We start from the raw sequence: 14,590 nt of genomic DNA, 5'->3' as shown, positions 1-14,590 counted from the left end.
CAGTGTCCCCTCTTCCTCAGGCCGCCACTGCACAGGGAGCAGGATCGGATGATCTAGCGCAGGTTTCCTCTGCCCTCAGCACGGCTGACACGTTGCACGGCACAGTCTGCGTTGTGCGAGGCTGTCCTGCACATTGCAGGATGCTTAGGAGCATCCCCGATCTCCACCCACTGATGCCATCAGCACACTCTCCAGCCAAAAACAGCTCCAGGCATTGCCAAGTACACCCTGGGCAGCAATACAGCCCCCAGGTAAGAACCACCGCTCTGAAAGAACCACGTGGAAACCACCTATTTCTGGAATGGGTAAGTTAGAAGGACATACATTTGTTGTGGTGTTTTGACTTCCCTTTGGCTTGTATTTACTGGCATTCCTTTGCCAGTGAAAGACCCACTGACAATAGCATTTACCCAAGTCTTCATTTCTGATACCCAAACCTGAGCAGAAGGCCTTTCGTCCGCGAGGGCTGGGTGACATGAGAGAAAGTATTGCTTCTACCCACCTGCAAGGCTCAACTCTAGCCCACTCCCTCCAGGGACACTTGTGTGCCTACTCCTTTGGGATCTCCTTCTTTCTCTTCTGAACTCCTGTTGACTAAACCTCCACTGACAGTTGTCACACACCTGGCATTATTGGTCATTTTATTTATGGATTCGTGGCTGACACCCCAGAGAGGATGTCCAAGTTATATAAGTGCTTTGAAAATAGTTTCTATATCTTATTATGTATAGTACCCTGCACATACTCAGTACTTAAAAATTACTTAAAGGAACTTCTACATTATTTCTTTTTTTTTTAAATTGGAATAATTTATTCTAATAAAAATACAAAGTATGGAAAAAATTAGTGTGTTTGGATGATTTCAGAGAGTAGAGAAAGGTTCACACTAGCAGGTTGAGTGTTTAGCACCTTTGAACAGATATTCGGAGTGTGGACACATGGCAGTCCAGGTTCCGACTGAGGATCCGTGTGACTGGGTGTGCTGATCACAGAACAGGGCGGTCATTGGTTTTTTCTCTGCATGTTGAGAGTGCCACAGAAAACAGAGTGGGAAAGCTGTTCATGAATTCATGGCTGGTGGTTAGAAGGTCGGAGAGAAAAGTTGAGACAGAGGAGAAAGAGCCCGGGGGATGAGGAGGTCAGTCAGATGGACAGTCCGAAGGCGCTGACGATGCAGTACATGGTCTTGTTCTCCCATCGCACAGTGCAGCTCCCGTCAGTAGAGCTGTCCCAGAAGCAAGAACTCGCTGTGTGTAGTCCTGCTCCGTTCTTCTGCATAATGATACAGGTCACAATGTATTTGAATGGTTTTCCCAGCTTGGTGAGTTGGCTTAAAGTCTATTCTACTACATTTGTGGTCCACTGGTTGACTTTGCTGTGCTGATAGGCGTTGCCACCGATGGCACTTTCTATAGCCTCTTTCACGATGTTGCTCACTTCGTCAACAACGAAAGTAGTCTCTTCCGCACTCTGATAGTCTTCCATCTTCCCGGCGCGTCGCCTCCGCCACCCTGAGGAGAGCGCACTCTACATTATTTCTTTTACACAATATAAAGTCAAGTAAATTCCTGAGGCTTGTTTATAAAAAGTAACAGGCCTTATTCCTCTCTCCTACCACTCTCCCCATTTCCTAAAACCAAAGTATTTACCCCATGTTGCTAAACAATATGAATGTATTACTACCTCTTGATTTTTCAATTTTAAGCAATATCTATATAGGGAAGTAAGGGATTTGGCTCTCTTTACTTACATACAAACTTCCAAATTTCAGGAAATGAAAGTTATTAAAGTGTACTCTTAGCACAAGCTTCCCAATATGATTATACCATTGTTTTGAGTTGGATAATATTCAATGTTTATGTCATTGTTACTATATAAATGTTTTTCATAGCTGAACTGCATGGAATACGATGATTACTTTTCCTTTTCTGCGTATTTTCGAAGTTAATACAGGTTCACAATATCTTTTTTGTTGTTTGTTTGTTAACCCTCACCTGAGGATATTTTCCCCGTTGATTTTTAGAGAGAGTGGAAGGAGGGAGAGAGGAGGAGAAAGGGAAATAGGGAGATGGACAGAGAGAGGGAAAGAGGGAGAAACATCCATGTGAGAGAGACACATTGATTGGTTGCCTTCTGCATGTACCACCACTGGGGCTGGTGATCGAACCTTCAACCCAGGTATGTGCCCTTGACCAGGAAATGAACCCATGACCTTTCGGTATGTAGTCTGACACTCTAACCATTGTGCAACACCAGCCAGGGCCAGGTACACAAAATAGAACAAAATTTTATGTTGGTAGCAAACTTATTTGACAGCAATATGTGACCTGAACATGTCTGTGGCTACTTATAGTTTTCATCTATACTACTTGGTGAAATTGTTTGGATGCTTTGCTGCAGAAATTTTGATTTGTTTGATTACAGGGAGTGGTTTTTAATACAGATTACATGCACCATATCATATTTCTAAAATCTGAAAAAATAATCTAAAATTTGAAATGCATCCCTCCCCAATGGCTTACTAGTAAGTGATAGTATCCATTTTTTTGTCTGTTTCTTAAATTTCCTTTTCAAAACCTTTACCCTGTGAAATACAAAAAAACTTATAGGAAAGTGCATAAAACAGATGCATGGTTTAATGAATGGTTGTAAAATGAATATCTGTTGAGTTATCACCCAGGTCAAACAATGCAATATTGCCAGCACCCAAGAAACCCCTCACATATCCCTTCCACTCACAGTCCTCACCCATGGTGACCACTAACCTAACTTTTATGTATTCATTTCATTGTTTTTTTATTTTAAACTAGAGGCCCAGTGCACGAAATTCGTGCACGGAGGGGGGTTGTCCCTCAGCCTAGCCTGCACCCTCTCCAATATGGGACCCCTTGAGGGATGTCCGACTGCCCGTTTAGGCCCGATCCTGGTGGCCTAATCCAGGACTGCTGGCTCCCAACTGCTTGCCTGCCTGCCTTCCTGATTGCCCCTAACCGCTTCTGCCTGCCAGCTTGATCACCCCCTAACCACTCTGTTGCCAGCCTGTTTGCCCCCAACTTCCCTCCTCTGCCCGCCTGGTCACCCCTAACTGCCCTCTCCTGCAGGGTTGATCACCTCCAACTGCCCTCCCTTGCAGGCTTGGTCCCTCTCAACTGCCCTCCCTTGCAGGCCAGGTGCCTCCCAACTGCCCTCTCCTCCTGGCCATCTTGTGGTGGCCATCTTGTGTCCACATGGGGGCAGGATCTTTGACCACATGGGGGCAGCTATATTGTGTGTTGCAGTGATGATCAATTTGCATATTACTCTTTTATTAGATAGGATAGAGGCCTGGTACAGGGGTGGGGGCCAGCTGGTTTGCCCTGAAAGGTGTCCCAGATCAGGTGGGGGTTCCCTTGGGGTGTGGGGCGGCATGAGGGAGGGGCCTGTGGTGGTTTGCAGGCCGGCCACGCCCCCTGGCAACCCAAGCAGAGGCCCTGGTATCTGGAATTTATTTTCCTTCTACAATTGAAACTTTGTAGCCTGGAGCGGAGCCAAGCCTGGGGCTCCCTCTGAGGCCAGCAGCCATTTGTGTTGGGGTTATAATTGAAACTTTGTTGCCTTAAGCAGGTGGGCCTGGCCAGGGTGTGCGGAAAGCTTTGCATCCCCTGTTGCTGGCGGCAACCCTGGCCTGCTCTCTCAAGCTCCATTCTGCCGCCATTTGTTTGAATTTGTTTACCTTCTATAATTGAAACTTTGTAGCTTGAGTGGAGGCTTAGGCCTGGCAAGGGCAGGCGGAAAGCTTGGCTTCCTCTGTTACCTAGGAAACCTTGCTCTCTGTGGCTGTAGCCATCTTGGTTTGGGTTAATTTGCATGCTCGCTCTGATTGGATGGTAGGCGTGGTTTGTGGGCATGCTTGTGGGTGTGTCGGAGGTATGGTCAATTTGCATATTTGTCTATTATTAGATAGGATTTACCATCTCATTATCCATCCTTAAAATATATATTTTTGTCTGCTTTTGAACTTTTTATAAATGAAATTACACAACTACATATTTTGTTGTGGTTGACTTTCTTTTTCCATTAAAAATTTGAAGTAAACTCAAATATCTAGAAAAGTTGAACTTTCCCCCTGAAGTATGTGAGAATAAATTGGTAACATAATGCCTCATCAGTCTGGAATTCTTTAGTATGTATTTCTTATAAACAAAAACGTTCTCTTGCAAAGCCTCAATATGACCATCAAAAGCAGGAAATTAGCATTGTACAGTATTATCTAATCCTCAGATTCCATTCAAGTTTTTCAAATTGCCCCAATAATGTCTTATTTTTTTAAACATTACTTTTGTATTCATTTCAGGTGTACAGTGTAGTGTTTATACTATACAAAGTGTTCACCCTGGTATTTCCAGTATCCAACTGGCACCATACATAGTTATTACAATATTATTAGCTATATTTCCTATGCTGTACTTTACATCCCCATGACTATTTTGTAAGTACCAAACTGTACTTCTCAACCCTTCGACTTTTTTTTAACCCAGTCCCTAAAATCCTCCCCTTTGGCAACCATCAGTTTGTTCTTTGTATCTATGAGTCTGTTAGTTTTGTTTGTTTCTTTATATATACTGTTCTTTAGATTTCACATCTAAGTGAAATCATGTGTTATTTGTCTTTCTCTGACTTATTTCACCTAGCATAACACCCTTTATGTTCATTCATGCTGTCACAAATGATAAGATTTTTTTCTTCTTTTTTTAAAAATATATTTTATTGATTTTTTACAGAGAGAAAGAGAGAGGGATAGAGAGTTAGAAACATCAATGAGAGAGAAACTTCGATCAGCTGCCTCTTGCACACCCCCTACTGGGGATGTGCCCGCAACCAAGGTACATGCCCTTGACCGGAATCGAACCTGGGACCCTTGAGTCCGCAGGCCGACGCTCTATCCACTGAGCCAAACCGGTTTCGGCAGATTTTTTTCTTCTTAATGGTTGAGTAATATTCCATTGTATATATGTACCACCACCATTTTATCCACTCATCTACTGATGGGAACTTGGGCTGTTTCCATACAAAAACATGATCTTATAAAGATAATAATTTTCACACAAATAAGCAGTTCTTGCTGGTCTTCATAATTATATCCATTTTAATGTCTACATAGTATTCATTATTTCATGCACCCTAATTTTTTGAATTATTATTCAATTTGTTGGACATTTACATTGCTACAAGCACTATAAATAATGTTTCATGAACATGTTTATGTATAAAATTAGTCTTTGCCTTTTGTGGGGTGGAGGATAGATTGTCAGCAGTAAGATATTATGATAGAGTATATCCATTTAATATTGTTCCATCTATCTAAATATTTACTCACTAGAGTCCTGACATTACAAAGCCCTTAGAGCAGTGGTTCCCAACCTTTCTAATGCCGTGACCCTTTAATACAGTTCCTCATGTTGTGGTGACCCCCAACCATAAAATTATTTTCGCGACCCACAGGTTGAGAACCGCTGCTGTAGAGCCTAAGACTATCGGAAAACACAGATATTTACATTACGATTCATTAACAGTAGCAAAATTACAGTTATGCAGTAGCAACGAAAATAATTTTATGGTCGGGGGTCACCACAACATGAGGAACTGTAAAGGGTCGTGGCATTAGAAAGGTTGAGAACCACTGCCTTAGAGTGATCTATGTGAGAATCTTTTGTATTTCAGATCATTACTGAGAGAAGGGACTTTGCCTTGTTTATGGTCATAGCAACTAGCATCTAGCATAGTGCCTATTATTAGACTCAGAATAGCTTGTTTGGAATTAATTAATCAATGAATAAACATATGATTAATTCAGTTGCCTTGAGAGGAGAGTTTCCACTCATTTCTCACCATCTGGTGCAGGATGCAGTTGGATTTCAAGTGTACCCTGTGATGTTGGCAAGGTCTTTAAAGCCATTTAGATAAAGAGTTATTCCTGTGAACTGGATTTTACAGAAATCTGGAATGTCGCCCTGAAAACACAATCTACAACACTATCTGTCTGGGATTTTTGCTTTTGCTTCTTGGACCACTACAGACCCAAGTATTTCCAGGGGCTCCCTTTTCTTTCGGAAGGGAACTTTCCAATCACTTTTTATCTCAGTGCAACAGGCCCATGCAGGGCAGGCTCAACCTTGGGCCAGAATGTTTGTATGTTTTGGTTCCTGGGCTTCAGAAAACAACTAGGTTCATGCTCAACTTGAACTCGATCATTGTTCCTGTTTTGTTTTGTTATTTGAGGTTTTTCCCCCCCTTTTTTTGGTAAAGGAAGAGAAACAATTTGGGTTCAGATCAAAGTGTAAAAGAGAAGTTTGGTTTGGGATTCAACTAATCAGAGTCATAGACTTAGGGAATGGAGATCTCATATCAACGTCATTTGTCTTTTACTAACAGTAATAATTACTATTTCTGGCACTTTGTGCCAGGCCCTCTTCTTGCACTTTCCTTACATTTTTTTCCACTTAATTTAATCACCACAACAACCCTATGAAGTAGATGCTATTACCATTTTGTAAATTAGGAAAAGGATGCTTAAGGATCTTAAGTCACCTTTCCAGAAGCACATAGAAGTAGTGAAGTCAGGATTCAGAGCTGGGTTTGTCTGATTCCAATGTCATTGTTTGTATATCCATTTGCAAAGCACTTTCATGTAAATTCTACTCTCTAATTCATGGTTGCAACATTAGGAAGGGGACTGTGATTAGTCCTGCCTGGCAGAGGTGGAGACAGAGAGTCAGAAATTATGTTCTTTGCCAACCAAGTTCACACAGGGAGGAGTTATTAGTGCTGGGGTGTGAATGTGGGCCCTCTGGTTCCTCATCTCATGCCCTTTCTGCTGCTCCCACCTCCTCCCTGGAGATCTCTCTGAATCCCTCACTATATAGCTGAGGAACCTGGGGCTCAAAACATTGCAATGATTTACCAAGGTCATACAACTAGTTAGCAAACGGCCACTACAGCCCAGAATTTCTGCCTCCCAAGCTAGTTGTCGTTTCTATTATGTCTACATGGCAAACAAAAGCTGGTTGTTGAAGAATGCTCCACGTGAGTTATATTCCAAACCAGAAAAGATTAACACAGGCCCTCCAGTGCAGAGAACTTGAACTCATCACTTTATTAAAAGGTCCTCCTTCATTTGATATACCTAGGGAATCTGTTAATCGTCAAATATATACTGACTGACTTGCATACATGTGCTGAGCACTGGGGGCCAGCCCCTGAGTGGGGTCTTAGTTGTCGGTATATGAAAAGTCTCAGGATTAGCAACTCTCCCTTTCCCAGTGTAGACCTCAAAAGAGCCAAAGTAAATAGAGCTTTCCGCCTCAACAGCTGTATTTATTTTGGGCCGTTTCTTCACCTATAACGCCCATTTGCTGTCCTCAGAGCTCCTGAACCTGTTTATTTTCAACCTCCCGGAGGCAGCCAGCTGTTGTATGCCTGTGTCATGGCAGAAAGAAATCAACAAGTTCTTCTGGAGGGAAGCAAGCCGTCTCAAGAGCTTAAAGGCTATAACCCACAAAGAGTTTACCCACTGCAGCAGTTTCCTGAGCAAGACACCAACCCTGCTCTCAAGGTCTCATTCAAAATTGGAGACAGAACTTGAGCCCTGAAAATTACACAATCAGATAAAAAAAAAAAGCGAAGGGGCAATAGAAGCTCAGTGTTTAAGTGATAGCAAGTAAATACAATTGAACAGTCTCCTCGTCAGTGGGCTGGACTAAGCTCAGAAATACTTAGTTTGGGCTCCAACTTTGTCTATGTAAGTGTTTGTTTTTTTAGTGAGCCAATATTTAAAAATTGAGATCTTTACCCTCCGCATTTCTGACTTCTTTAGAAAAAAACAAAAACAAAAACAAAAACAAAAACACCTGAAGATCTGTTAATATGGGGCAACTATGGGCTGGAGTGGTGGGTGTATTCTATGAAACACACATGCCCAATTTTCCACACTCTTTAGCACTCCCCATTTTCTTCCCACTGCTAAGGTCAACTCCCAATTGTCTTATATGCTGAACATTGCAGTGTTTTTTGTCTTATACTCATTGACTTCGATTATGTGCCAATACCCATGGGCATTGAGTATTCCATCCTTGCTGGGGTCATCGAGAGCTGTAAGTTCAGAGGCATGAAGTGGATGTCACACTTGTTGAGTGGCTTCTATAGTGTAACAAGCACTGTGCTAGGCATGATACCTCATTAACTACTCACGGCAAACTCTACCAGGTAGGTATTATCATTCCTATTTTACAAATGGGGAAGTGAGGCTCAGAAAGTGTATGTGGTCAGCCAGAAGTCATCTAGTTAGTGAATAGCTACTGTTCAAATCCAGGGCTGCCAGAGGGCATCGGTCTAGGAGCAGCCTCCCAGAGAAGTAGGAAGTGATAAAGCTGGGTCTTGAACCCAGGTTGTCTGACCTCAAGCCTAGTGGCTGCCATTTTATTTTATTATATTATATTAAATTATATATATAAATTAAATTGACTTCAGAGAGGAAGGGAGAGGGAGATATAGATAGAAACTTCAATGATGAGAGAGAATCATTGATCGGCTGCCTTCTGCATGTCCCCTACTGGGGATCGAACCCACAACCTAGGCATGTGCCTCAACTGGGAATTGAACCTGGTTCATAGTTCAATGCTCAGCCACTGAACCACACTGGCCGGTCGGTGGTTGCCATTTTAAAATGTCATACTACTCCAGGCTCAAACTCTGCTGTATGCAAAGGGGAGAACAAGCAAATATCTCGTGATGAATCAAGAGCAGCCATAAGAAAAGAACCATTTCCACTGGGAAATGACTTACATGTCCAGGAATAACTTCTGAAAACAATACATTGTGACAGTCCTTAAATTGTAAATAGGCCAGCTCATCACCAAGCAGTTGGCCTGTGCTGCTGGGATAAGTCCTTAGCTATTTGAGAGCACCATTGCGTATTTTGATGGCAAAGGTTAAATCCTGTGGCGAAGCTAAGCAAGGACTACAAATTCCAAATGGCCTGGGCAGATAAAAGAGCAGTAAACCCTACATTCTAGGCCAACCATCACCTGGGCAGTGGCCACCAAGGCTGGACTTCAAAAAGACTGAAGCCCTATGTCAAAACTCATCACTTTCCCTAACGCTTCTTCTGGGTTAGTGGAAATACAAAAGATTAAAATATCAGTTATTCTGTTTTACATATATATTTTAAAAAGTTTTTATAAGTTGCAAAACTTGGGTTCAAATCTAGGATTTCTTGGGTTCTTTTCACAATATGCTACCTTTCAGAAAACAGATGGTAGACAGGCAAGGAAAAGACATTCCAGGGGTAGGATGCTGTGATAGGAAATTTCAGGTTCTCTTTGGGCAGAGAAAGAAACAGAACAGCAGAGGTCGAAGCCTTGGACAATAGTCACCATCTTTGTCATCTACCCCATTACCACAGACTGCAGAGGACTAACCTGCTGCCTCCACTGAGGTTCCCAGGACCACGTCTCTAATGACCTCGCCTCTCTTACTCTCCTTTCCCCTGCTGTGGCCATTTGGCCCCACCTGCAGGATCCACCCTACTCCAGGCTTTTGGACCAATCCTCTTCCTGGTTAGGTAAGTTGCAGGGTAGTAAGTAAACCACAAGCCAGCTTTAATTTATAATGTTTAACAATAGCAACAAAAACCAAAATGACGCCCTAACCGGTTTGGCTTAGTGGATAGAGCATCGGCCTGTGGACAGAAGGGTCTCAGGTTCGATTCTGGTCAAGGGCATGTACCTTGGTTGCGGGTACATTCCCAGTAGGGGATGTGCAGGAGGCAGTTGATCGATGTTTCTCTCTCATTGATGTTTCTAACTCTCTATCCCTCTCCCTTCCTCTGTAAAAAAATCAATAAAATATACTTAAAAACCCCACCCAAAATGACAATTACTATAACAGTAATAATAGCAATTGCTTTTTCTGAGTTCTTTCTGTGTTCTAAAAACTTTAAAAATATGTACTGGTATATGCGTTATTTAATTTAATTATTATATCAATTTATGAGGCATATATTATGGAGAGACAATTCTCTGTGTGTCCCTTGAATGAGGCACTGGCTCCCCTTTGTTCCAGATGACTTGTTTTTTCAGGGTTTAGTTATTTTTATTAAATTTAATGATTTTTTTCTCTATATGACTTTTTGAAGGATGCTTGTATGACAAAACAGCTTTGAAAAATGGAGATAGTGTTTTCTGTCAGAGCAAAGGACAAGCATGTTTATTGACCATTATAAAAGATTAAGGTTCCTTAAATTCTGGGCTCCCTTTGGTAACACAGCCCACTTTGCATCTCTATGGGAATAGGGCTCAGGAAGCCAGCACAGAAATGATGATCCTCTGGCTACTCCTGTTGCCATGTGTCGTAAGCTGTCCTTTGTCTTTGACCCAGGAATCTTATATCTTCTACTAGTATCCATGAAACTGAGGTAGGCTCACCTATTAATTTGCAAATAGGGACTCTACACAGTCCTTGGAAAGATTTTATTATTCCCACTTTATAGACTAGAAACGGACTTGAGGAGATGTTTTCAACTGCTAGTATTTATTATAGCTGATATAATACTTCAGTTTACAGCCTGGATAGTCTGCCTTGCTGTGGAGATTAATTCCCTATTTTGAAACATTTCTGACACCCACATCCCCGTTTTATTGTCTGTTGATGAGATAGTTATCCATATATCTATCCCAATATTTATTCTGTATTTAATACCCATCTTGTGCTCATCAGTTCTCTAGGGAATGAAATCTTGCTTTGAATCCCAATTCTTATAACTTAGAGGATTATAGTGGAAATGAAATTAAAATAATGGTTATAAAAACATCTACAAATTGTCTCAAACTTTACATTTTATCTAAAGTATTGGGATAATACTTTTTTATTGAACTTATTGGGGTGACATTGGTTAATAAAATTATACAGGTTTCAGGTATACACTCTACAATGCATCATCTGTATATTGATCTATGACATAGAATGAAGCTCCTTTACAAGGCGCTCCAGGATTGCCACTATCTAGTCCAGTGATAGGCAACCTTTTGAGCTTGGTGTGTCAAACTTCGCCAAAAAACTGAGCATAACTCGGGTAGTGTGTCACTTTGAGGAAAAAACTAACTCCAAGACTCTAGTCGCAAATGTTTCATCCTCAGGAGCAGCAAATGTTTCATCCTTGGCATGCGGCCGCGTGTCATCAGAAATGGCTACACGTGTCAGTGCTGACACGCATGTCATAGGTTCGCCATCACTGATCTAGTCCTCACTTCCCTCCTATGCTGGCATCACCTTGTGCTTTACATTCTGGCAACTCCTAACAGTTTGTAATTCTTCCTTCTTCTACTCTCCTATAAGTTGGTCATCTTTCTTCTCTACTTAGAATAGCCAACCTCTACTCATTCTCTAGCTCAGGTGTTGCCTCCTCTAAGAAGCCTTCCCAATCCCAGATGAGAAGATATTCCTTTCTTATCCTCTCAGAGCTTTCTGTGCTTACTCCAACCTTTTATTAAAATTATCTGTTGATGTGTCTGTCTCCATTACCAGAGTATAAACTCTTTGAAGACAGATAATTTATCTCATTCACTCTTATACCTTATATGGAAGGCTTTTGTGGGATAGTACAGTAACTAGTTTTTACAGTATTTGGTTTTGAAATCAATTTTTGTTAAATGATTGAAAGAATGAATAAAATGCAGGAATGAATGAAGCCATTTGTTTGCACATAGCTTGCAATAGAAAATCCTATTAATGATACACTTCTGATTTTCTTAAAAACATTTATTTTTAAGAAATGTGAGGAAAGGGGGAGAGGGAAAGAAGTTAAATTTTAGCATGAGTAGAGAGATTAAAGATCATGTACCCTGGCCTCCTCATTTATTGATAAGGAAACTGAGGTTCAGAAAGGATGAGTGAGTAACCCAATATCACACAGCTTGGTAGAGGCAAAGCAAGATTGGGAGCTTTGTCTCTTGGCCGTCGGTCCCAAACTCTCTGGAGTCTAGACTAACGATGGTTCCTCCCTTCCACTAAGTTATGACCCAAGTACAGTTTTCACCTTTCCGGCTTTTATTGACCTCATCTCATATTGAGAATGCTGTTACTTCACATTATATGAACAATTCCTCTACCATGTTTTCATTACATAAATTTGCATTCTCTGATGTATATCCAATGTTGGGCATATTTTTTAAAAAGATTTTTATTGTGTTTATCCTTAATGTTTAATTAGATTTTTGTTTTTATGTGTGTGACAAATTTGCCTCCTCATCTTGACTATTTTTTTAATTTAAAAATATGTTTTTATTTATTTCAGAGAGGAAGGGAGAGGAAGAGAGAGATAGAAACATCAATGATGAGCGAGTATCATTGATCACCTGCCTCCTGCACACCCCCTATTGGGGATTGAACCCGAAGTCTGAGCATGTGCCCTTGACCGGAATTGAACCTGGGACCTTCCAGTCTGTAGTCCAATGCTCTATCCACTGAGTCAAACCAACTAGGGCGACTGTCTAGTTTTTATTTTATTTTATTTTAAATATATTTTTATTGATTTCAGAGAGGAAGGGAGAGGGAGAGAGAGATAGACATCAATGATGAGAGAGAATCATGATTGGCTGCCTCCTGCACACCCCACACTGGGGATAGAGCCCACAACCTGGGCCTGTGCCCTGACCAGGAATCGAACTGTGACCTCTGACCTCCTGGTTCAACCACTGAGCCACGCCCGCAGGGCTTGACTGACTAGTTATGATTTGATAGATTTAGAGAAATATCTCTTTCATTAGGTATTTAGGGGAGAAAAATGTGGTATATTGAAGAATAAAGTCTCCTTGGTTTTCCAAATTTATCCAAAGCACAATCAATCATCTCCATCTGTGTTTCTCCTTTCATTTGTTATAATCAGATGTGGAAAATATTTAACATCCCAGTGGACCCTCCAGTTTAAATCAGTACACATGATAAATTGCAAGGGGGCATTTAATTTGCTCTGCAGTGGAAACCTTTATCTTTGCCCTGCGGCCCGACTGTAGTTCAATAAGAGAAAGGCCCTTTGAGTAGATGTTGTGCAATCTGGGGGTCTCAACGAGGTCTATGAATAATTCATTAGGCAAGGAACTTGTTTCTGTTTATGAAATAATATTCTGGAGACCATTAGGGCTAGACCTGTGCAGTAGTCACAAAGTCCTTGAGTTCCAGCGAGGAATGTGCAGAAAACTGTTGCTATAACTCATCAAACATATTGCTAAATTCAGGGAATCTGTTAACTTCTTGTGTTGTGTCCAAAAGTTTCCAATTATCAACAAAAGATGGCATACCAATCCAATTACTCTTGATGGATTCCAGTTAAGGATTCCAAGTAACCATAGTTGTGTGGGCGTATGTGGTCTGAAATAACAGGAATCAGTGAAAACTTAAAGGGTAAATACACAACGGAGATCATTTACATATCACAACCAGACAAACGTATCCCACTGAGCTGAATGTGCTTTCGGCAGGAAGCAGGAATTTTTGGGCCACCTCCCAACCCTGATTCCCAGCAGTTGTAAACTATTTGAGATACATTTTGTTTCCAGTTTTGCAACAGACTTCTCCAACAGCTTATTTGCTTCATGTGTCAACAAACTTCAAAAAAAACAAAACAACAACAACCCCACGTTGCCTCTTACATAAGATAATTAGAAATGTGAAAAGCTATTGTTAGTGACCTGGTTCCCCCCCCCAACAAGAACTCAGGCAAAGATATTACAGACCTTGATGTGGAAGCAGGCTTATCTCAATGAGCCTTATTATACCCCTCTCATTCCTAGATAACTCTTAGACTCATTGGAATGAGTTGGTTTGGGATGTTTTCAAAGGTTGTTTATATAAAGCGACTCTGAGCCAAACTATAGCAAAGGGAGAAAGGGAAAAGAAGACTTCTCATTGCTTCAGAAAAATATATGATGCCTGCTTTGTAGGTAAATCATCCCTAGGGAGGAGGAAGGCAAAGTCCTGACTGGCCAGGTGCTGTGGCCACACACACCATTGCCTTTATCTTTTCAGATCTCAGCAGAAATTACCAAAACTGTCTGTGAAACTGGCAATCATTCAAGCTTGATATCCCCAAAATGCAACTCAGATTATGTCACTAAATCTTTACTGGTTCTTTATCATGTATGAAATCAAGTGCAAACTCCTCAGCTTGGCTCTCAATGCCCTCCCCAAATAATTTTATAATCTTCTCTTCCATTAATCATCCAGATTCTGATAAAACCAGATTGCTGGCTAGTCATGAAATAGCCTGCCTTCTCTGTGTTGTTGTCTTTGTTCATATGCTATTACAAATACTGTTGATAGCAGTATTGCTTTAACTCTAGTGAAAGGTTAACATGGTGGTAGGCGGGCAGGCTGAATAGCCACCTCAGATAGTGGATAAAGAAAAATCGAATCTAGTTAACGAAAGGGGATGGGGGATGGGATATCCACAGGGAAGGGCTGCACAGCACTGAGCCAAGAGGATATGGGGTTGATGATGGCAGCACCCAGGAGCTGGAGTGTCGTCCTTATATGCAGTCACTGTGGCGGGAAGCTCTTG

The 14,590-nt window shown here is 41.4% G+C and overlaps 1 protein-coding gene and 1 pseudogene across 3 annotated transcripts in view; one reads left to right on the top strand and one right to left on the bottom strand.

Annotated features, from left to right (window-relative positions):
* BICC1 (BicC family RNA binding protein 1) overlaps positions 1-14,590 on the top strand; it is a 321,158-nt gene that overhangs the window by 14,268 nt on the left and 292,300 nt on the right. The window lies entirely within an intron of this gene.
* On the bottom strand, positions 741-3,244 carry LOC307112433 (dynein light chain Tctex-type 1-like; annotated as a pseudogene). Its single transcript has one exon. The product of its transcript is annotated as a dynein light chain Tctex-type 1-like (transcript).

Source organism: Cnephaeus nilssonii (genome assembly GCF_951640355.1).
Source record: "Cnephaeus nilssonii genome assembly, chromosome: 16".
Classification (NCBI taxonomy): Eukaryota; Metazoa; Chordata; class Mammalia; order Chiroptera; family Vespertilionidae; genus Cnephaeus; species Cnephaeus nilssonii.
Note: the sequence above shows the minus strand (reverse complement) of the source record. Positions and strands in the feature narration are given on the sequence as shown.